General features: G+C 41.7%; 1 protein-coding gene across 15 annotated transcripts in view; it reads right to left on the minus strand.

Annotated features, from left to right (window-relative positions):
- Positions 1-22,380, minus strand: part of ZBTB20 (zinc finger and BTB domain containing 20) — a 668,337-nt gene that overhangs the window by 504,636 nt on the left and 141,321 nt on the right. For 11 of the 15 annotated variants that reach the window (XR_005226808.2, XR_005226810.2, XM_043538684.1 and 8 more), the window contains one exon: positions 14,860-14,981. The exons of the other annotated variants lie outside the window; for them this stretch is intronic. The gene's annotated coding sequence lies outside the window, so the exon portion shown is untranslated. The remainder of the gene's footprint in view (positions 1-14,859; positions 14,982-22,380) is intronic. 15 annotated transcript variants of the gene reach the window in all.

A 22,380-nucleotide genomic window follows, 5' to 3' on the forward strand; every position in this document is an offset into this window, starting at 1 on the left:
TGCTTAGAAAATGAAGAGACCTGGCTAAAAGGAGAAAAATTCTACTCTCATATTTGCAGCTCCTAGTGAAGTATCAAGAGGAGTTTTGTGCTTGTGTGTCAGGGCAGAATTCACATCATAGTAACCTTACCACCAAGTGAAAGCAGTGAGGTCAACATTCTGAGATCTGCTAATTTGTGCAGGAGAGTGAGATTTGTTCAGAAGGAAAGGGTTGTTTGCTGAGAAAGAAGTACAGGAAATATACTGGTAGAAGGGCAAGAGGGCTCTGCATAGAGAGGGTGGAATGGCGTGTTGTTACAGGCATTACATTTTCTAGGAAAGGGAACAGAAAGGGCTAAATAGATTCAAATATGAATGTAGGAAAAGGTTAACATTGTACTGGCAACCTTAATTCTGGCATTTCCTAAGTTTTGGGTGCTTGACTTCATAACTTTAATAATATTTTTAACATAGTTTTATTTATTTGTCATTTGCTCAGTTTTAAAAAAAAGCAAACTCATAAAAAAACAGAAAGTCCATCATGTGGCATCATATTGACAAGCACAAGGATCACCTGCAAGACAGGAACCTTTAGATTCTCATGCACAGATCTCTGGCCCCTGAGCTAACAGAGTAATTGACAGCAATACTAGGTTACCATCCCCTGAACCAGCACAAGAGGGATACAAGACACATACTTTGCTAGTGTGTTTCAGAGATATTTCATGACAGCAGAGGAATGGTGAGACTCAGGAATCTTGGGTTCCATTTCTAGTCTCCTTGCATACACAATCCCAGTCTCCCTGCCCCCAGCTCCTTGTCCAACCTGTCTCTCTCTTCCCCAAATCCCTCACTGTCTTTTAGTCCTCCCTCCCCTGGCTCCTCATCCGGTCTCCGTCTCCCTCTCACCCCTTCCTTCCTCTTTGCTACAGTCTTTGCTCAGTTAGACCTATTTCTCTCCCCTTATGCCAGCTCCTTTTCAGAACTGTCTCCCCTCCTCTCAACCTCTATTTCCTCCCCACATTGGTTTCTAGTCCCAGTCTCTTTATCCAGCCAGTACCAGTCTTCCCCCTCCCTCCAAGCTCTCATCTGATCTCAGTGTTACTCTCAGCCCAGGAGGTACCCAATCCTGCCCCGTCCCCTTTCCTCATTGGCTCCCAGTCACCCTTCCCCGATCCTGGCTCCCACTCCCAGTCTCCTTGCCTAGCTAGAATTAGTCCCAGTTTCAATCTCCTCCTCGAGCAGTGAGGATGAAATCTTCAGAGAATTTAGCTGTTAAACTCTAAGAAGTCTCTCCTGAGCATATGCAAACCATGATTCTTCAAAGACTTACAATTTGGTCGAATTTGGGTGGATTTTCATGAGGTCATAAAAACCACATCCCTGACTCAAAAGCCACCCCGTGCCAAATTCCAAGCATGGCATTACACCCCATATTCTTCATAGTAATTTATTATGATATGATTATGGCATAACTATGATATATTTTATGCAAGATAGGTCATGCACGATATCATTGAAAAGGTTATGATTCACTGAATATGATTATCCTATTTGTATGAATGTTTCATTTTGGCATCTGCAGTTAGGAATATTGTCTATGCATCTACTACAAATGTGTTTACATCTGGGGAATGCCCACTAGGAAGACTGTAATCAGTCTAGACGGCTGGCTGGGAACAAGTCAGTGGACCATGAGGGAGAACAACAGATCTTAGAAGAATCTAATCTCTCACTGGGGAGCCTTCCTAGAGAGTCTTCCTGAGGATGCTACAAAGAGCCTCTGACTCATGGCTGCTATGACACTACGGGTTCATTTGACCAAGTCACCTGCTACTGGACTCCATCTTGAAATACCAATGTTTTTCCACTGACCGGGTATGGGAACCAAGACAAATGGTTCCTGCCATATGCAAAAGCTATTTAAGGCAGGTGTGTGACATCATCGTGGTTCTTCACTGACTCCCCGCCCAAGATGACTACTGAAAAGACCTGAGGAACAAGGACTGGACTAGGGGAGAAGGGCTGAAAGGAATACCTGGGGTTTTAAGCTGCAAGCAAGTGCAGCTTGCCCTCAAGAATCTCTGCAAACTTTCTAAATCAGCAATTAGGGTGAGAATTTGCTACTCATATCCAATCTCTTTAGTATATTACATTTATATTGCGTTTTTGTTTATTTGCTAGCTAATCTGCTTTCATCTGTTTGCTATCCCTTATAATCACTTAAAATCTATCTTTTGTAGTTAATAAACTTGTTTTGTTTTGTCTAAAACTGTCCAGAACAATTCACCTTGACACAGACATCCATCCAACATGGAAAACTTCAGATCAAATGGTTACCATTTGGCAAAGTTCTAAGTAACTGAAAACAGGGGTTTTGTAATGGGAGTTTTGGGCAATCTGAAAAATAGGCACCCCTACCAGCCACCCTTATAACTATAACATATGCATGTAGTATGCCTACAGCAATTTGGGTCACTATATAATAAATAATGCTAACTCACACTAACAATGCACTAACATGATAAAGACACAGTTAAAGGAAAAGGTTCAAGGACCATTCACTAGAGGAATGGACTCTGATTGATTTGGCTAGATTCTTCCTTGGTGTAATTCCATAGTCTGTGGGGTTACACCAGTCATCCTCTGTGGACTAAGAGGTGCCCACATCAGCTCCAGAGCTTTCTCCTCATTCACCATCACAGAGACCAAGATGCTGGGAATAGCAACATATGAGTCATATGAGTCATCTATCTGCCGCCCTGACCGGGAAAACCGAGAAGTCTGCTGCTTGCCAGGAGCTAGGATTCACGATGTGACGGAGAGACTGCCAAGACTCATCAAGCGCTTGGATCGCTACCCCTTCCTGCATCTCCATGTGGGCACCAATGATACTGCCAAGAATGACCTTGAGCGGATCACTGCAGACTACGTGGCTCTGGGAAGAAGGATAAAGGAGTTTGAGGTGCAAGTGGTGTTCTTGTCCATCCTCCCTGTGGAAGGAAAACGCCTGGGTAGAGACTGTCGAATCATGGAAGTCAACGAATGGCTATGCTGGTGGTGTCAGAGAGAAGGTTTTGGATTCTTTGACCATGGGATGGTGTTCCAAGAAGGAGGAGTGCTAGGCAGAGACGGGCTCCACCTAACGAAGAGAGGGAAGAGCATCTTCGCAAGCAGGCTGGCTAACCTAGTGAGGAGGGCTTTAAACTATGTTCACCGGGGGAAGGAGACCAAAGCCCTGAGGTAAGTGGGGAAGTGGGATACCGGGAGGAAGAATGAGCAGGAGCGTGCAAGAGGGGAGGGCTCCTGCCTCATACTGAGAAAGAGCGACTATCAGCGAGTTCTCTTAAGTGCCTATACACAAATGCAAGAAGCATGGGAAACAAGCAGGGAGAACTGGAAGTCCTGGCACAGTCAAGGAATTATGACGTGATTGGAATAACAGAGACTTGGTGGGATAACTCAAATGACTGGAGTACTGTCATGGATGGATATAAACTGTTCAGGAAGGACAGGCAGGGCAGAAAAGGTGGGGGAGTTGCATTGTATGTAAGGGAGCAGTATGACTGCTCAGAGCTCAAGTATGAAACTGCAGAAAAACCTGAGAGTCTCTGGATTAAGTTTAGAAGTGTGAGCAACAAGGGTGATGTCGTGGTGGGAGTCTGCTGTAGACCACCGGACCAGGGGGATGAGGTGGATGAGGCTTTCTTCCAGCAACTCATGGAAGTTACTAGATCGCAGGCCCTGGTTCTCTTGGGAGACTTCAATCACCCTGATATCTGCTGGGAGAGCAATACAGCGATGCACAGACAATCCAGGAAGTTTTTGGAAAGTATAGGGGACAATTTCCTGGTGCAAGCGCTGGAGGAACCAACTAGGGGCAGAGCTCTTCTTGACCTGCTGCTCACAAACTGGGAAGAATTAGTAGGGGAAGCAAAAGTGGAGGGGAACCTGGGAGGCAGTGACCATGAGATGGTCGAGTTCAGGATCCTGACACAGGGAAGAAAGGAGAGCAGCAGAATACGGACCCTGGACTTCAGAAAAGCAGACTTTGACTCCCTCAGGGAACTGATGGGCAGGATCCCCTGGGAGAATAACATGAGGGGGAAAGGAGTCCAGGAGAGCTGGCTGTATTTTAAAGAATCCTTATTGAGGTTACAGGGACAAACCATCCCGATGTGTACAAAGAATAGTAAATATGGCAGGCGACAAGCTTGGCTTCACATTGAAATCCTTGCTGATCTTAAACACAAAAAAGAAGCTTACAAGAAGTGGAAGATTGGACAAATGGCCAGGAAAGAGTATAAAAATATTGCTCGGGCATGCAGGAGTGAAATCAGGAAGGCCAAATCACACTTGGAGCTGCAGCTAGCAAGAGATGTTAAGAGTAACAAGAAGGGTTTCTTCAGGTATGTTAGCAACAAGAAGAAAGTCAAGGAAAGTGTGGGCCACTTACTGAATGACGGAGGCAACCTAGTGACAGAGGATGTGGAAAAAGCTAACGTACTCAATGCTTTTTTTGCCGCTGTCTTCACGAACAAGGTCAGCTCCCAGACTACTGCACTCGGCAGGACAGCATGGGGAGGAGGTGACCAGCCCTCTGTGGAGAAAGAAGTGGTTCGGGACTATTTAGAAAAGCTGGATGAGCACAAGTCCATGGGGCCGGATGCGCTGCATCCGAGAGTGCTAAAGGAGTTGGCGGATGTGATTACAGAGCCATTGACCATTATCTTTGAAAACTCATGGCGATCGGGGGAAGTCCCGGACGACTGGAAAAAGGCTAATGTAGTGCCCATCTTTAAAAAAGGGAAGAAGGAGGATCCTGGGAACTACAGGCCAGTCAGCCTCACCTCAGGCCCTGGAAAAATCATGGAGCAGGTCCTCAAGGAATCAATTCTGAAGCACTTAGAGGAGAGGAAAGTGATCAGGAACAGTCAGCATGGATTCACCAAGGGCAAGTCATGCCTGACTCATCTAATTGCCTTCTATGACGAGATAACTGGCTCTGTGGATGAGGGGAAAGCAGTGGACGTGTTGTTCCTTGACTTTAGCAAAGCTTTTGACACGGTCTCCCATAGTATTCTTGCCAGCAAGTTAAAGAAGTATGGGCTGGATGAATGGACTATAAGGTGGATAGAAAGTTGGCTAGATTGTCGGGCTCAATGTATAGTGATCAATGGCTCCACGTCTAGTTGGCAGCCGGTATCAAGTGGAGTGCCCCAAGGGTCGGTCCTCTGGCTGGTTTTGTTCAATTTCTTCATAAATGATCTGGAGGATGGCGTGGACTGCACCCTCAGCAAGTTTGCAGATGACACTAAACTGGGAGGAGAGGTAGATACTCTGGAGGGTAGGGATAGGATACAGAGGGATCTAAACAAATTAGAGGATTGGGCCAAAAGAAATCTGAGGAGGTTCAACAAGGACAAGTGCAGAGTCCTGCACTTAGGAAGAAAGAATCCCATGCACCACTACAGACTAGGGACCGAATGACTAGGCAGCAGTTCTGCACAAAAGGCCCTAAGGGTTACAGTGGATGAGAAGCTGCATATGAGTCAACAGTGTGCCCTTGTTGCCAAGAAGGCCAATGGCATTTTGGGATGTATAAGTAGGGGCATTGCCAGCAGATCGAGGGATGTGATCGTTCCCCTCTATTCAACATTGGTGAGGCCTCATCTGGAGTACTGTGTCCAGTTTTGAGCCCCACACTACAAGAAGGATGTGGAAAAATTGGAAAGCGTCCAGCGGAGGGCAACAAAAATGATTAGGGGACTGGAACACATGACTTATGAGGAGAGGCTGAGGGAACTGGGATTGTTTAGTCTGCAGAAGAGAAGAATGAGGGGGGATTTGATAGCTGCTTTCAACTACCTGAAAGGGGGTTCCAAAGAGGATGGATCTAGACTGTTCTCAGTGGTAGCAGATGACAGAACAAGGAGTAAAGGTCTCAAGTTGCAATGGGGAAGGTTTAGGTTGGATATTAGGAAAAACTTTTTCACTAGGAGGGTGGTGAAGCACTGGAATGGGTTACCTAGGGAGGTGGTGGAATCTCCTTCCTTAGAAGTTTTTAAGGTCAGGCTTGACAAAGCTCTGGCTGGGATGATTTAGTTGGGGATTGGTCCTGTTTTGAGCAGGGGGTTGGACTAGATGACCTCCTGAGGTCCCTTCCATCTCTGATATTCAATGATTCTATGATGATTCTATGAAGAAAGAGAGTATTTGACTTTAAAGGAGAGAGAAAACTGTTAAACCACCACCACAAAAACAGAGCGGAGAGGGGGTCTCTGTCCCCATGAATTTTGGTGTGCATAATGACTTCAGTCATTTTACTTCAAGGGGAAAAATATGTCATCCTCATCACCACTGAATAACCTGAGAGCCCAAACAGACCTGTTCCCTAATTAGACAAAAGGCTAAACTAACTTGATTCCTACCTGATAAATCCTACGTGGCTTTTCTTGCATATCCACCTGCATTAATTTGAGCAGGGCACAGCATGTCCTGCTTGACTAAAATTCCTGCTACAGCAGCCCCTCTGTTCCTCCACAAACACAAAGACTAATTCACTGCACGGGAGGGAGAAAAAACCCGTTCATCTGGTCATGTTCATAAAAAAGTCTTACCCTGAGCATACACCCAAAACTGCACCACTGCTGCTAATGTATATATTACAAACATACACAGGTCTGGGATTTACAGTCAACAAACAGCAATACAAACAACCACTGGGGAATGTATAAACACTTGGAGGAGCATAAACGCTCAGCCTGGCTGCACCACACACAGGGTGTTTATTTATCTCAGTTGCATACGATCAATGGGAGAAGACATTCAAAACAACTTTTTAAACAAAGTGTCACTTTGTGCTAGTTTATGCCAGTGGGGCTTCTTCCAACTATTTGTGTCATAATAAGATGTGTATGTGTTAAGATATTTTTCTTCTTCTTTTACTCCTGTCATGGCAACTGGGTATGAGAGAACAGAAGAGAAAAAAGGCTGCTAGTGTAATCCAGTTACTGATCTAACATTCACAATCTCCCCAGCCCCAAAGGAAGTGTTGTATGTTCTTACCCCAAATGCACGTTAGTAACATACAATTGCCGGTCTGAGCACCTACAGTTTTTTATTCATTAATCCCCTATCGCAGCCCGATCCCGTGTGGGCCACTGAGCACACACAGCTCCTGCCGAGGTGAATGACAGTTGAGGGTGCTCTACACCTCTGAATAAATACACTCTCAAGGAGATCCAAAAGCACTTTTACAATGCTGACATTCTGCTACTGAGACTTAAAAGATCCCAGCTCAGACCAGAACCTACTTCTCAAACCACAGGAGGCCCAGGATTCTTCGTTTATGCTTCCTTAACTATTTCTAACCCCTTAGGCCAGTACCAAGCTAACTAAGTTTTATTCCTCTTAAATTTCTTTGGAAGGATTTACCTAATCTGTTTGTGTGTTTTTATTTTGAATTTACTATAACTTCCTTCAAATTTGCAGTAATGCCATTTAACACTTATAACTGGCCACAATACATTGCACTTACATACTTCATTTCATCCAAGGATATCAAAGTGCTTGAGAATCAATGAGTTACGTCTCCTGTATCCCCATTCCCTCCTCCCTTCCCATGAGATCAGTCAGAATCACTATCCCTATTCTACAGATGGGGAAACTGAGGTAAAGAGAGAGGACGTGACTTGTCCAAGGTTACAAAAAGGCTCCATGTCAGAGCTGGGAATAAAACACAAGTCTCCTGGCTTCTAGTCCCCTACCTGAGTCAGAAGAGCAACCTTCTGAACTAGTGGAATGCAACAGATGTCATGATTGTGTCTCAAGATGGTTTAGATTTTAGAATGTAATGTGCAGACGTGGCAGTACATGGATTATACTAATGGTGTCAAAGTACACAGCAACTCTTAGAGGTGGTGAAGACCACTCATAATATAACAAAACCTTTAACTATTTTCTTTATAAGAATCAAAGACTAATTTGTAAAGATCTGAGTGAAAACTAGGGATACAGCTAAAACATAACCCTAACTTTCAAACTCCCTCCCTTCCCATACAGCATATACAGCCAATTAACAATGGAAACGTAAACAGATAATCCAGTATAAATGGCCACCATTATTCCTAGAGTACAGCACCCAAGTGAGCATCTGCCTCCTCTGAAGCTGCATGATGCCAATGGCTTCACAAGAGCAAATTCGGATTTTTTTTTCTATTGTGGTTGACTACACACACTCTCCCATTGTGTCTCATCAAAGAGCTGACGAGGGAGGAGTGGAGTGCATACAGTCTCCAACGCTTGGGAAAATCCAGCTGCCTGTAAATCTATGTGAAGGTTAAACCTTTCTGACATGCTAAATATGGGATTCAAAGACAGTAGTGAACCGAGACGGCTGCTTCCTGACCAAGTCGACTTTACTTGAAGAGCCTCCAGCACTTACGATATCTACCCCAGGCGCCCAGTTAGCACATCAGCATTAGATTTTCTATTCACCAGTGATTGGAATATGTTTAATTGCTATAGAAACCCAATGTCACCAGATTAAGCATTTGCTAAATACCATGGGAAAATCCATCCAGAATTAGGAGGGTGTTTTTTGGCAGGGGAGAGTTTTGCCCATACGTAGATGCTGAAATCCAAATTTGAAGGGCCACTGTTTTACAGACCAAGTGTCTCAGTTTAATCATTCATAAAGATGCAAGCTAATTCCTTACCTAACTTCTATGCTAGGCTGGCTGCTTTGTCTCATGCAAACAGTGTGTACACAATTCCGTCAATGTCATTACCAATATTTATGCTTGACAGCCATAATATTGCTGTTCTCCGTGTATCAATATGCTTAACATTACATAACTCCTAGTGGGAACTGTATCTCTAAAGTACAGTAATATAAATACTATTGAAAAGAAAGTCATTGTGTGTGAAGTTGCTATAATTGCTCGTTTAATGCAGGTAATACAAAAACCACCTGAAGCAAGAGGCCAACCAGGAACCCAAACAAGCAATCTGGTGACCATGATATGAAGTCAATTCTGATAGCTTCTTGGACTAGGAAGAAAATTTGTTTCCATCTCTGAAAAGCATTTGCTATCTGCACAGGACGCTGAGTGCACCTATCTAGCTCTGGACAACTAGCGGGCCTCCTGGGGCAACAATTAGTATCACATCAGATCACAGTAACCATGCATCTATAGCATACTGACAAGTTCAGTGGATTCATTTCACACCCACCGAACATAGATTTGCTTGCACAGATGAGTTATGCAGGATGGAAGTAAACATTCCTGGTTACTAGAATCCTCCCACCAATTGTAGTCTATTTTGGGTTGGCTAGAAAAAGTCATTGCATTTTGGTTGGTTTTGCTTTGCAGCAGTCTTTTTCAGGACCACTTTACAATTTAAACATTAGAATAGTGGAAAAATAGTTTCATTCACTTAGTGCCAACCGACTTATATAGTTAAAGCACTCCCAAGTACATGGTTCTTCTGGGGGGGTGGGGTGTGTGTTAAGGGATATCACTCAGCAAAAGTCAAAAGTGACATAGGACGTCACGTAAGTACCAAAGCTGCAGCTAACAAATGAAACAATGGCAGAACACGTAGTCAGCCTGTGGAATTCACTTTCTCAAACTCACAAGGCCAAAATGAGGCTTGGTGCAAGTAGGTATGACTCTACTGCAGCAGCACCTAGATATTACAGTGACCAGTGTTCTATAAGGGACTGAGTTTAGTCCCACTGAAGTCCATGAGTCTCTTTCCATTATCTTCAGTGGGCCCTGAATACTTAAAATAATGGAATAATGAAAGCTTATGCTTCAGGCCATTTGTTCATTGTTCCTGGGGTCAGGAAGGGATGCTTCCCTTCATATACAGTATTTGCACAAGTGGGTGAGTGCAGTAAGGGCTTTTTCACTTCAACATCAAGCATAGGCCTCTTTCGGAGTCAGGATACAAAACCTGATGTAACACTGGTCTAATATGGTATAGTGATTCTTAAGCTCCTAAGGTTAGAACAGCAGTTTTCATGGAGGAAATGCACATGTGAGTGAGAAACAAATAGAATGCATACATGTAAATGTAAACGCAGCCACTCGTCAGCAGACCCTTCTCTTTTCATGTGAAGATTGTTTCCTTAAGATAGTAATAGTTCTTTTGAGTGATGTTCACTAGCTATCAAGAAGGCAACACACATTCTTTTTCATATATTGGTTTCAGCTACAAATTACTGATGTTACTTCCTGTCCTGAATGTATTTGATAATCTGGCAGTATTCCCAATAAGCAGCCATTTACAATAGTTAATTTCAAGCATAACTTCCTGAGTATTGTTGCCTACTAAATTCAAATGCTGAATTTATTATAATCTAGTAATTTTTTGTTTTAATGATTCCAGAATATCTTCAAGGCATTTCCCAAAACATGACAGAAACAAGTACTCTCCACTCTGGGTGTGCCATTTCCTAGACAAACAGTAAAAAATAATTCCTATTCCCCACATGCCAGCAGTAAAATGTATTCAGATAAAAGATACGGAGTAGAAATTAATCATCAAGCACCACAAAATGGACAAATTGGACCAACAATAAATTCTGAGAACCAGCAAAGAGCTTACTGGTCCATAAAAAATTCTGCTTTACCCAAAATGTGTAACTAGCATATGATTGCAGACTAAGAAGGGCAGCGTGGAGTAAGATCCCTTGTTAAGACTTGCCTGAAGAATGTCTACTTGTGGATAGGTTACTTAATTAAATTCATTGTGAGTGCTCATCTGATAATCTCCTAACACAAATTTATCTTTGTTGATCATATATTATGTTCCCTCTACCTCCCAAGACTCATTATCTGCATTCTGAGTGCAAGTGCTCCAAAGATGGTCCTCTTTGTTAGATTAGGGCAGACTTCCTTAATATTTTCAGCCTTCTTGATTACACATCCCTCCCCATCAAGTGGCAGCCACTTGGACTCCAACTCTCCAACGAAAATTTGCCTGACAAGATTGCCTGACATGTGACACCTGCTACAATACCGCTCTCTACTGTGTTTGTCCAAGTCACTTCACTCAAAGTCTAACAATGACTGTCCAACACCAGGCAGTATGAAAAACAAAAAATCTGCCTTGCTGTGAGAGAAGACATTACCTTTCCAGAACCACCATCATCAGGGCTCTTTCCTTCCTTCTTTATTTTTTAATGGAGACGAAACCCCCCTGTCATCTCACCTACTCCTCTCTTAATAAGGAATGACTGCCGTGACTACCCCCATCTAGAAGCGCCATTCGCCACCAGCACCTCTGCTCTCCTCATGTGCTTAAAGAACAACTGATTAGCTCTTTGCATAATTAACCTGATTAGCACTGTGCATAATCAAACTGATTAGCACTTTGCATAATTAAAAAGAAATAATAATAATAATAACAATAATAAGCACTAGGTAATATCAAAAGCTGTTAGTCCCACAGCCATCTTGTTAGTGCTAGGATTAGTTTAGTGCAGCATATTTTATTCCTTATATATATAAAAATATTATATGTATAAAAATAAAACTTCAAACTCCTGAGAATTAAAAGTGGAAATATTCTCAATTATTTTCAGAACACTGAGAAAAATACTGATTATTCCACAACTGTCCATTACAGGGTTTCTTGCATCTTTTTCTGAAATACCTGATCATATCCACTGTTGGAGGATACTTGAATAGATGAACATTGGTTTGATTCGGTATAGTATCTCTCTTACATTCCTATGTTACCAAGTCTGTATATCTAGCTTTCTACCTTAGGTAGTTATATGGTCTCCATTATCACAGTATCTGAGTACCTCAGAATCTTTACTGTTTTTGCCCTCACAACATTGCTGTGAGGTAGGAAAGTGCTATTATCCCATTTCTGCAGATGGGGAACTGCGGCACAGAGTGGCTAAATGACTTACCCAAGGTCACACAGGAAGTCTGTGGTGGAGCCAGGTCTTCCAAGTCCCAAGCTAGAACCCCAACCACTGGACAATCCTTCTTTTCCCATTGGACCATTCTTATTTCCTGTATGGACTGGTTACCTAAGTAATTTACCTCACACAAACATGTTCTGGGGAGAAAGGAAAGCAGGGCCCTGAGTGCACCATGTGAAATAGCTTCTGTTTCTGTTCCAGTTCAAATCCTCTGATTTTCACTGTTAAATTTTCACTGGTTTGGTTCAAAACTGTGTGAAACCATGAACTTTTCCATGGTTTCTGCCTAAATCTTAAAGAGGCCCAAATCTCCCACGATACACAATACTAGATGCCCTAGAACATTTACAAAAGTATCCCCATAGTTCTAGTACTGGGACTTTCCCTCATGAAATAAATTAAGAGAAAACTATGGGAGAAGGGAGCGATAAAAGGGAACCTTACAGTAATTAAACAAAAATATATTACCCAGCCATGGAGGCCTTTCTATTACCATAAGAAAAGGAACCCAAATGAACAGTGAGTGAGTGGTCCCCAGAGCCAGTCACCCATTTCTAAAGTTGTTTAGATTCAGAAGAAAAGTGTTGTTGCAGAGATTATTCAAGTCCAAATGTTCCTGGGGAAGGTAGTTCCAGTAATTCTGGGAAGGAGGCCAATCCCTTTGGCTTTATATGTAAATATTTGAAAAACATTATTTTTATATACATATATTTTATACACATATACATATATGTCTTTACACTTCCAGCCTTGCAAAACTGCTATGAAAAAATGTACCACTTCAAGCACAAATATCTACTCACCAGAACCATGATAACTGACAAAAATTTAAAAAAATAATGCCCTCCCACCTGTTAAGTTAGGTGCCTTAGACACAAAGGCCCCAACCCTAAAAGCTGTTCTGCTCCTTGGGTTTCAAGGATACACAGGTCAGAAGAAGCTACAGAAACCTCTAAAAATGATGAGAAGCAGCCTTTCTAGTCCTAATAAAGGCTTGAACGTAAGGTCCATTACTTTAGAACTTTATAGGTCTAAACAAACTTTGTGTGTTCTATCCACAAGCTGGTAATCTCCCACTTTCAATGGTATAAAGTTCCCACTTCCTAGGATTTTAGGACACTGAGATATAAGAACTTAAAAACTAACTTTTTTTATCTACAGAAAAATCACTGGCCCAGGACTGAATCTTGCGCATCCCACAAAAAGTGGTAATTTAGTGGGAAATTCTACATTTGAGGGAGAGAAGAGAAACATTTCTGTGGGAGGCTGATTTTAATTAATTAATTAAATGGTGGACACTTGAAGCTGCTTGGGAGTTGGGACACTGGAATAAATCCTGGGTAGATAGACAGACTTGGGGGGGAGAGTGCAGGAGAGGCAGTCAAAAGTGGATGATAAATAAATTAATCCATGCCTCTGCAATTTATCACATGGCTATCACCTGCACATATGTGGTATACAGAAACATACACTAATAATCATATTTATTCCCCCACTCTCCCGACATACATACACACTTAAATTATTTCATACATATATACATAGAGAGCTTGATGAAATTCTTGGACAAACAGTTTATTAGAAGAAAAATGCAGTTTCAGTCTAACTAAAACTATTAGTGAATTTGAGATTAATATTTTTAGCCATTCACAAAATGGCCAGAAGAGAAGGAAGTGGCATCGCTGCTCACCTGCCTTTATAAGCTTTAGCTCAGTGTTTTGGTCACTCATCTGGGATGTGGGAGATGCAGATTCAAATCACAGCAGTGGAATTGAGCTGGAACAGACTTTCTAAATTCACCAAAAATTCCAACAAATTTCAGATTCGGTTTGACCTGAACCAATTATTTTTTCAGAACTGCCACTGATCTGAAACCTCACTTATTCACCCAGCTCTCTGTACACCCACATATAGATACACACACACATGCATATGTATATTTTAATCTGTACCCACATATATATATCCTATGTGGAGGAGATACAAATATTTCCCAAATATATTATATATAATGCTATTTCTGTTAAATATTTATATCACTGCCACATGTAGGGGTATTTGTGTTTTAACATATACACACATAAAATGTGTAAGTTTGTGCATATGTGTAATCTCTCTGTCTCTCTCTCTCTCTCACACACACACATACTCACAAATACACACACACACACTCACAAATACACACAAACTCACAAATGGAAAGACCAAGAGTAGAGCAGACCTTTTACAAAATATTTTAATAGTTATTTTAGAAATCTTCACCCAAAGTTTGAGGGTTTCTTTTCTTGCTATCTTACATTTTCTCCTGCAAAATACACCTGCTTTCTTTTCTTTTCTTCCCCCCAAACTAAATATTTCTTCCATCTAATGACTCTCTTTATTAGACAGCATCTAATTTGCATACATTTACATACAATTTAACTGCTAGCTTGTGAGAACAAAGAAATGGCTCTGTATTATACTGAAGGACAATACTCAGAAAAGGAAGGTATAAAAACCAGCTAGCTCAGTGGCTGTGTATTTTCTTTGTTTCAGAAATATCAGGATTTTTAAACACCACTTAAAGGGTGAAAAAGATTATTTCATCAAACAATGAAAAAAGATACAGCGCAGCTCTGTTTTAACACATTTTCTCTCTGGCCTGGTTAATGGGATTTAAGGGTACAAGGGTCCACTGTTTCCTTTACAGAATCTGATGGATTTATTTCTGTCACATATTTTAGTTCATATTTTATTCTTATAACAATCTACATTGAAGCTCAGCTCCAATGCTAATTCAATACCACCTTTTCCTGGTCAGACTGGGATATGACCGAATGATCTTTGATAGGCATCAAATACTCTGCCCTCAATGCCCAGCACTAATGGATTTTAGAGAAAGGCTGCCAGGACTTTACCCTATGGCAACAAGTATAGAGATAATGGAAACTTACCATGTAGCTGACTGGGAATCAACAGGAAGGGAAGCAGAGCTTAGCTCCACTTGTGAGAACAGGGAGGGACCGTGGTCAGAGTAAATGCAGGAGGTAAAGGAGAAGTCAAGCCCTCTAGTTCCCTAGAAGAAGAGGAGGAAAGAATTTTGAGACCTCATATAAGGGAAAGTCTTTAGAGAAAGAAGGCAGAGACTCCTGCCCATACCCCACCCAAACAAAGTATACACCATCAAAAGCCTTCCCTCCAAATCTTCACAATGGAAATTCCAGTTACACTGATTGGTTCAATTTTAAATCACTCTGGCCTCTCCGGCCTTTGACCTCTTCTCTTTGCTCAAAGGTGAAACTCTAGAATTTTACATTTTAAAAAGAGCATGGCATGTGGTCACTGAATAAGAAAAAATTCTCTAGTCATTTTGGGGCAAGTGAATGACTACAGGGGCCTGATCCCACAGAAATGTGCTACCAGGTGTAGCACTTTCTAGTATGAGTAGATCCATTAAAGGCAATGGGATGGGAATACTCATGCTCAAGAACATTATGCCCAGTAGTAATTATTTCCAAATCAGGCCCAAGATTTGAAATCCTCATTGATCATTTGGGCTGCTCAGTTTCTCCTCGCCATATGTGACACAGTATAGAAGCTTTACCCGATTAACATGACGAAAGGGGATCACTCCCTAGTCAGACCCTGCACAGGTGTATGGTGCAGGTACTAACAACAAGGCAGGTCTGAGGACTGAAGGCCCAAATCAGGATCTCAGAGAGCATACAGGAATTCTTTTTGTTCTGACTATCCCTTGCTGTGCCTCACTGGAGCTCTCGGCACATTACAAAATATTTACAAATATAAACTTTTAATTAGTGCTCGTTGCAATTTTTCAAAATTTTGAAAAATCTGATTTTTAAAAGAATTCAAATGGGGGTAATTCCCCCCCCCCAGCTATTTTTAATATATTTTTCAATCAGCTCTGCTTTAAATAGAGATATATCTCAACCAAACCTAATCTGCTCCACCCCCTCCCCCCCAGAAAAACACCCTTAAAAAGCAGTCTTTGCATCCTTTCACCTCTCCTGCTTGAGAAAACATGTGAGCCTTGCAGTGTGTCCTGAAGTTTACCAAAAGCTGAAGTTTGCCAGATGCCGGGAATGGGCAACAGGGAATGGATCACTTGATGATTACCTGTTCTGTTCATTCCCTCTGGGGCACCTGGCATTGGCCACTGTCGGAAGACAGGATACTGGGCTAGACGGACCTTTGGTCTGACCCAGTGTGGCCGTTCTTATGTTCTTAAAACCTGGTTGTGGCAGAGCAAGGAAAGAAGGAAGTTCCAAAGCTAAGGATCCCTTATAGTTATATCCCTTAAGGACCATATCTGCAGCCCCCAATTGTTAAAACCTTTGGTTTGTTAGTTTGAGTGTCTTGGAGGGTTGTGGCTTGGATCCCATTGGTAGTTGGGATCCAAGTCATTTAGGGTTTTATAGGTCAAAGTCAACTCCTTAAACTTCAACTGAAAATCAGATGACAGGCCATACAGCTCATGCAGAAGAAATGCAATATGCTTTTGATGAGACATTCCACTTAAAAGGCACACTACCACAATTGCCACGTAACACCTTGAATTAGCCTCACGTAACGGGCAATATAGTAATCCTATCTTGAGGCGATAAAAGGCAAAGTCCCAAAATGAAAGGATGCAACCCTCTTGCCAAGAGCAAATGATAAAAATCACAATTAGCAACCACTACTACCTGAATATCCAGAATCACCTGAAAACCCAGCAAACCCAGCTCGGGAAATGCACTTAGAAACAAACAGCAGGAAAATGTCAGATATTGTACAGTTATAATACTGAGTACTTGCTTTGGCTAGTTCCCCAACTCTCTCTTGCTTGGAGCGAGTGTCAGCTAGCTAGCCCTCTTACACACCACCATCTCTGTTGAACACTGAGCAAGTCACCCCACAACGCAGGTAAAAGTGGAAGGGATGGGAAAACAACACTCGATATCAACTGCATCCTGAAAACAATGCAATCCAAACCGCCTCACTAATCCTTTTATTTGCCCCATATACATGTAAAACAATAGGGATGACAAAATAAAAACCCACAAACCTTCCATGAGAGTGCCCTCAAGGAAGATAAGCAATCATCCAACACTACCCCCTGGGATCTCTCAGGAAAAAAAACCAACAGTCTCTCTCATGAGCTACCTCACCAACACAGCGGCCACAGATGAATCACCATCAGTGGTACAGAAGGCAGGTGACAGAGCTAAAAGAATCAATACGTACACCTCATCTTCATCTATTTTCAGCAGAAGATCAACAACCAACATGACCAAAGTCACTGCTATACTATTTTCACAACTAAATCAGTTCTAACAGGGTCAAAAAGACCAGAGGACGCTAGATACTTTACAGTACCACTGAAGTTGTTTCACCATAATTTCCTAAATAATCTCCCTTCAAGGGACTGGAGCAGATGACCTATTAAGGTCCCTTCCAGTCCTACATTTCTATGATTTCTATGATTCAAAGGTAGTTTGGATACCTTGTTTGGGAAGCAACATTAATTCTGCATTTCTTGGGTTACTAGCACTCGAAGGAGTCTTTTTTGTTTTATGCTCTAACATTTTTGACGGTAATATGCCTTAAAACCAATGATATGAGCCTGAAACTTTAACTTCACTTTAACAATGATTTTTGCATGTTTAAAAGGTTAAAATCATGTTTGATTCATTAGAATTATTTTTTATATATTTTTCTGTATACACAAAGGTCTGATTCTCCTCCTTTAGTGTTATAAATCCAGGGTAATTCCACTGAAGTCAACTGCGCTACCCAAGTGTGAAACTGTTGTAAGCAAGAGGAGAATCAAGTGCAAAGTGTTTTGCTACTTATATAATGTGTACATAAATTAACTCTTGCCTTTATAAACCTCTAGGTTTGGTGTTTTGTTTCTGGTTTGGGTTTGGTTGTTTTTTGTGGTTTTTTTGTTTTTGGTACACAGCTGTTTTATTACATTTTAGATTAGATTTTACAAGTGGAATTATCAAAAGCAGCAGTGGCCTAACTCTGATTCTACTTAAGTCAATGTTAAAATTCCTCTTGACTTAAGTAGAAAGAGAGTTAAGTCAACTTTCAAAATTAATAGGCACCAGGTTTAAAACAAATATAAAGAAGTACTTCTTTGGACCACACACAGTCAATCTGTGGAACTCTTTGCTAGGGGATGTTGTGAAGGCCAAAAGCATAACAAAAAAGAATTAGGTAAGTTCATGGAGGATAGGTGCATCAACAACTATTAGCCAAGATGGTTGGGGCATCACCCCATGCTCTGGATGTTCCTAAACCTCTGAATTCCAGAAGCTGGGACTGGATGACGGGATGGATCACTTGATAAATTGCCCTATTCTGTTCATTCCCTCTGAAGCATCTGGCACCAACCACTGTCAGAAGATAGGCTATTGGACTAAATGGATCATTGATCTGACCCAGGCTGGCCATTCTTATGTTCTTAGGTGCTTTTAAAACTCCCTACTCACATCCAGTAAATTTCCATTTTGGGTCTGCTTTTTGTAGCTACAGTGATAGCACTTATAGCTTTGTCCATTTTAAGAAGTATTGACAGTTCCCTTTTAAGTATGGGGAATATTTCTCAAACAGGTAGAATCTTTCAACATGGAAGAAAATTTTAAGATGTGGCCATTATGATGAGTTAGGTTGTTGAGGCAGAACCCTATTCTCCCCACCAAGGTTCACCTCAACCAGCTAATCTGTATTAAAGTACAATTTGCCCTGTTTACACTGAGATTTTAAAACATGTTAAAACATCCAGAACCTTTTTTTGCTATTCCAGACAAGGTCTATCTGAGGAATAATAGTGAGTGGAGAAGGCTAGAAGTCTAACCAGACCTTCCTCAAAACATGCTTCCATAACATCTCAGAGAAATCAAGGTAACAACCCTTAACCCTGAGTATTATACAGAAAGAAATTTGTGTCATTTGGTGGCAGCATAAGTTTAAAATTTGTCCACTGAAAACAAAAGACCAAATTTCCATATTTAGTTACATTTTAGGCCTGCACAGGCTGGATATTGGCACTAGCTGCCATACCAAGTGATATTTTGTTCAAATTACAGGATAATCCTTTTAATTGGGACACCCTGGTGGATGGCCTATTGTCTTGATTAATATGTTGTCTCAATTAAGAGAAGCAGCCATTTGAAAAAAAATTGTCTAAAAAGACTTGAAATGTAGTAAAATTCTGTACTGAATAAAAATACAAGTATAAAAATGATTTATGCTGTATTTAATCTTTATTTCTTCTTCTCTTAACCTTTATTTGGAGACTGCTATATTAAAAGATTAGAATTTAGAATTTCACACCCGTTAAACACCTGGTTAAACACCACTTAACCCACTAGCACTAGCCAAATGTGTCCCCATTAAGCAGAAATATTGGCAACGCTGTCCCTATTAAGCAGCATCCATTACCATTCACTGTCATTAGGCTAAATCATTTCCCTGGGACACAATCTAATTTAACAGATTTCTTGATTAAGAGCATCCTGATTAAGTGGAAAATACTGAATCAGTAAATTTGCATGTAACATGTGAAGGCTTCTGGCCACTGAAGTCCTATCCCATCTGTCTGGTTTGCAGGCCAAGCTTGGAATCCTGGGTGTGATGTCCTGTACCTAAGGAATTGCCTAGGAGAACTGCACATTCTAACAGGGCTGGGGGAGTTTTCTAGGAAGCAACTGGGCCAATTAACAGAGTGCAGAACTGATGGAGTTGGACTGAGATTCTGTCTTGGAAATGCTCTTGTGAGACTAAATACTGTTTCCCTTCTTATGGCTTTGTATCAGTGTAGGAAATCATCCCTGTTTAATTGGCATAGAGGGTTTAATTTATTGGTTACACATATAGCACAGTGTCTTTTATAATCTCTGTAGTATTAAATTGTTCATTGTTTGTTTAATTTTGTGTGTGTGTGAATTCAGTGATGGATTGACAAGCCCAGAGAATAAAGTTCTCCATTCATACATCATGTGTGGCACAGACAGTGGGAATGCAAGCTTCCCAAATACGCTTCCCAATGTGCTTTAAGACTGTTCTGTAGAAATCATCTCCATGGGTGAAAGAGGAGTCTAGTCTCTATGATCCATTGAACCCCCTGGCCTCCACTGAGACTGCAGACAAGGGTGTCAATAAGTGCCAGGTCTCGTGGTAATTTATGTTATGTGGGAATTTTCCAGGAGGAAGCAGACTCAGCAAGTCATTTCCAGGTAAGGTCACCAAAATCTCACCTGATGGTGATTACTTTCCATTGCTACTAACCTCTTATGTTGGTCCTCAACAGTGACCTACCCACAACTGGAAGGTTCAATCTCCCATGCCCAATCCTGTGTGGTTCCACTTTAGTGTCTGCTTATTAATGGAACTCAGTCACCCTCACCTGGTACTGGTGATGGATTAGATCTGCCTACTGAAAGTACATTACTCCAGGGCAAAATTCTGACATAATTTACATTTGCTTGGATGGTTAACTGAATCAAAGAAAAGGGTTTATACTGGGGGCTGAAGGGCCATAGACTCCCCTTCCGCCCCCATCTGACCATCCTATTCCCCTTTCAGGTGTCCCCTCCCAGCAGCCTAACCCCCTGGCCCATGAGTCCCTACACCCATCCCTTCCAATCTGAGTGAGTGGCATTGCCACTCAGGTTTGGCCCAGACAAAAAGTGGTCAGGCCATGGCCCAGGTGGCCCCTGCCAGCTCTGTGGCCTATGGTATATGACTCCTAAAACTAATACTTTAAAATTAAATATATATATTTTAAAAATTAATAGCTCAACACTACACTCTGCAGTGCATATGTGACTTTATATGCTCTATAGTTACTGACCCAAAACTGTGGTTATTTCCCAGAGAACCATACATTCTGCAGATCCTTTTTTGGTTTTGATTGGCCTACTAGTGACCATTCCGATTACCTAAGTCAAATGTCTGCAACCTTGGTTATTTCTCAATCACTACTAAGGTAGCTTACAAAAGACTGCTTTCTAATGTGCTACTGCTCTCTGTTTATATATTCATATGACACTTATCACTGTCTCTCTGAAGCAACTGATTGTCAGAGGGAGTGTGCATGCAAATTTCTACTGAAGTCAATGAGAGCTGAGGGTGCTCAATACCTCTGAAAATCAGGCCCCGATCCACTAAGGGACTTAGGGGTTTTAGGTGCCACGAAAAGTCCCTGGAATGACCTAAGATACACCAAGATTTAGTTAGGCACCTAGGCTCCCTATACAATGAATGGGCAGAGATAGGAACCTTAACACATAATCTGCAAAAGCCAGCATGCTAGGCAGGGAGCTGTGTAAGCTAACCAATGGGAGATGCCAAAGAGAGGGGTGTGTCCTAAACCCTGTCCCTCTCAGGAAGTGAGGCACCTATTTCTGCTTGTGATCCACCATAAAGAACCCCTCTCCTGGAGTCAGGTGGCTTAGGCAACTAAGTCATTTTTTATGAGAATAAGTCAGGCACCTACCTGACTCCACACAAAACAGGAGGGAAGGGGAGAAAAAGGAAGAGGTGGAGATGGCCTGTCTTTAGGGTGACCAGATAGCAAGTATGAAAAATCGGGACAGAGTGCGGGGGCGGGGGGTGGGGGTGTAATAGGCGCCTATATAAGAAAAATCCCCATATATTGGGATTGTCCCTATAAAATCAGGACATCTGGTCACCCTACCTGCCTTATATGCTTTAACTGAGTAGTCAGAGCACACGCTGGGGATATGGGGGAGCAGTTTAGTTCCCCCTCTGCCTGATGAGGAGAAGGGATTTGAACAGCCAAACCACAGTTTCTAATGGTTTATGTTAAAAAAGAAGAGAAGAGGAACATCTTTAAGGCCCCGTGAAAAAATTTCTGAGCTAGATATTCAGCTGGCATAAATCAGCATAGTTTCATTGACTTTGAAGGCACCAGGTCAATTTACACCAACTGAAGATCTGGCCCTCTTTTTCAGGGCAATAAGGGGTCACATTCATAGTTGTATGGCCTATCATTACAAAACACAAGTCAATGCAATAGGATAGTACGGTGATTATTACTATGGAGAAGCCTAATATAAACAGACATAGATGGAGGAGGAGAATACAATTACACTAAAATCAGGAAATGAAGTGTTTCCACAGCACCTAGATACTACAATGATGGACAGCCTAAAAAGACATGGATAAATTAGATAAGTGATTGAGGAGAAAGGAACAGCATAGAAGAAGAAAAGAGTGGGTAGGTGTGAGGTGTGGAGAGTGTGAAAGAAGGCTGGGAGAAATAGCAGGAGAAGAGGCAGATTTGGACTAGAGCAATGCTGTGCAAAGGCTTAAAAACAGGACAAGGACTTGACGCATAAACTTGATACAGAAAGTGAAGGGAATCCACTGGAGGGATATATTCAGAAATTAATGTTTCAATATGCCATCTTGTAATCTCACATCCACACCATGCTGTGTTG

This window comes from Chelonia mydas, chromosome 1, assembly GCF_015237465.2.
Source record: "Chelonia mydas isolate rCheMyd1 chromosome 1, rCheMyd1.pri.v2, whole genome shotgun sequence".
NCBI lineage: Eukaryota > Metazoa > Chordata > Testudines > Cheloniidae > Chelonia > Chelonia mydas.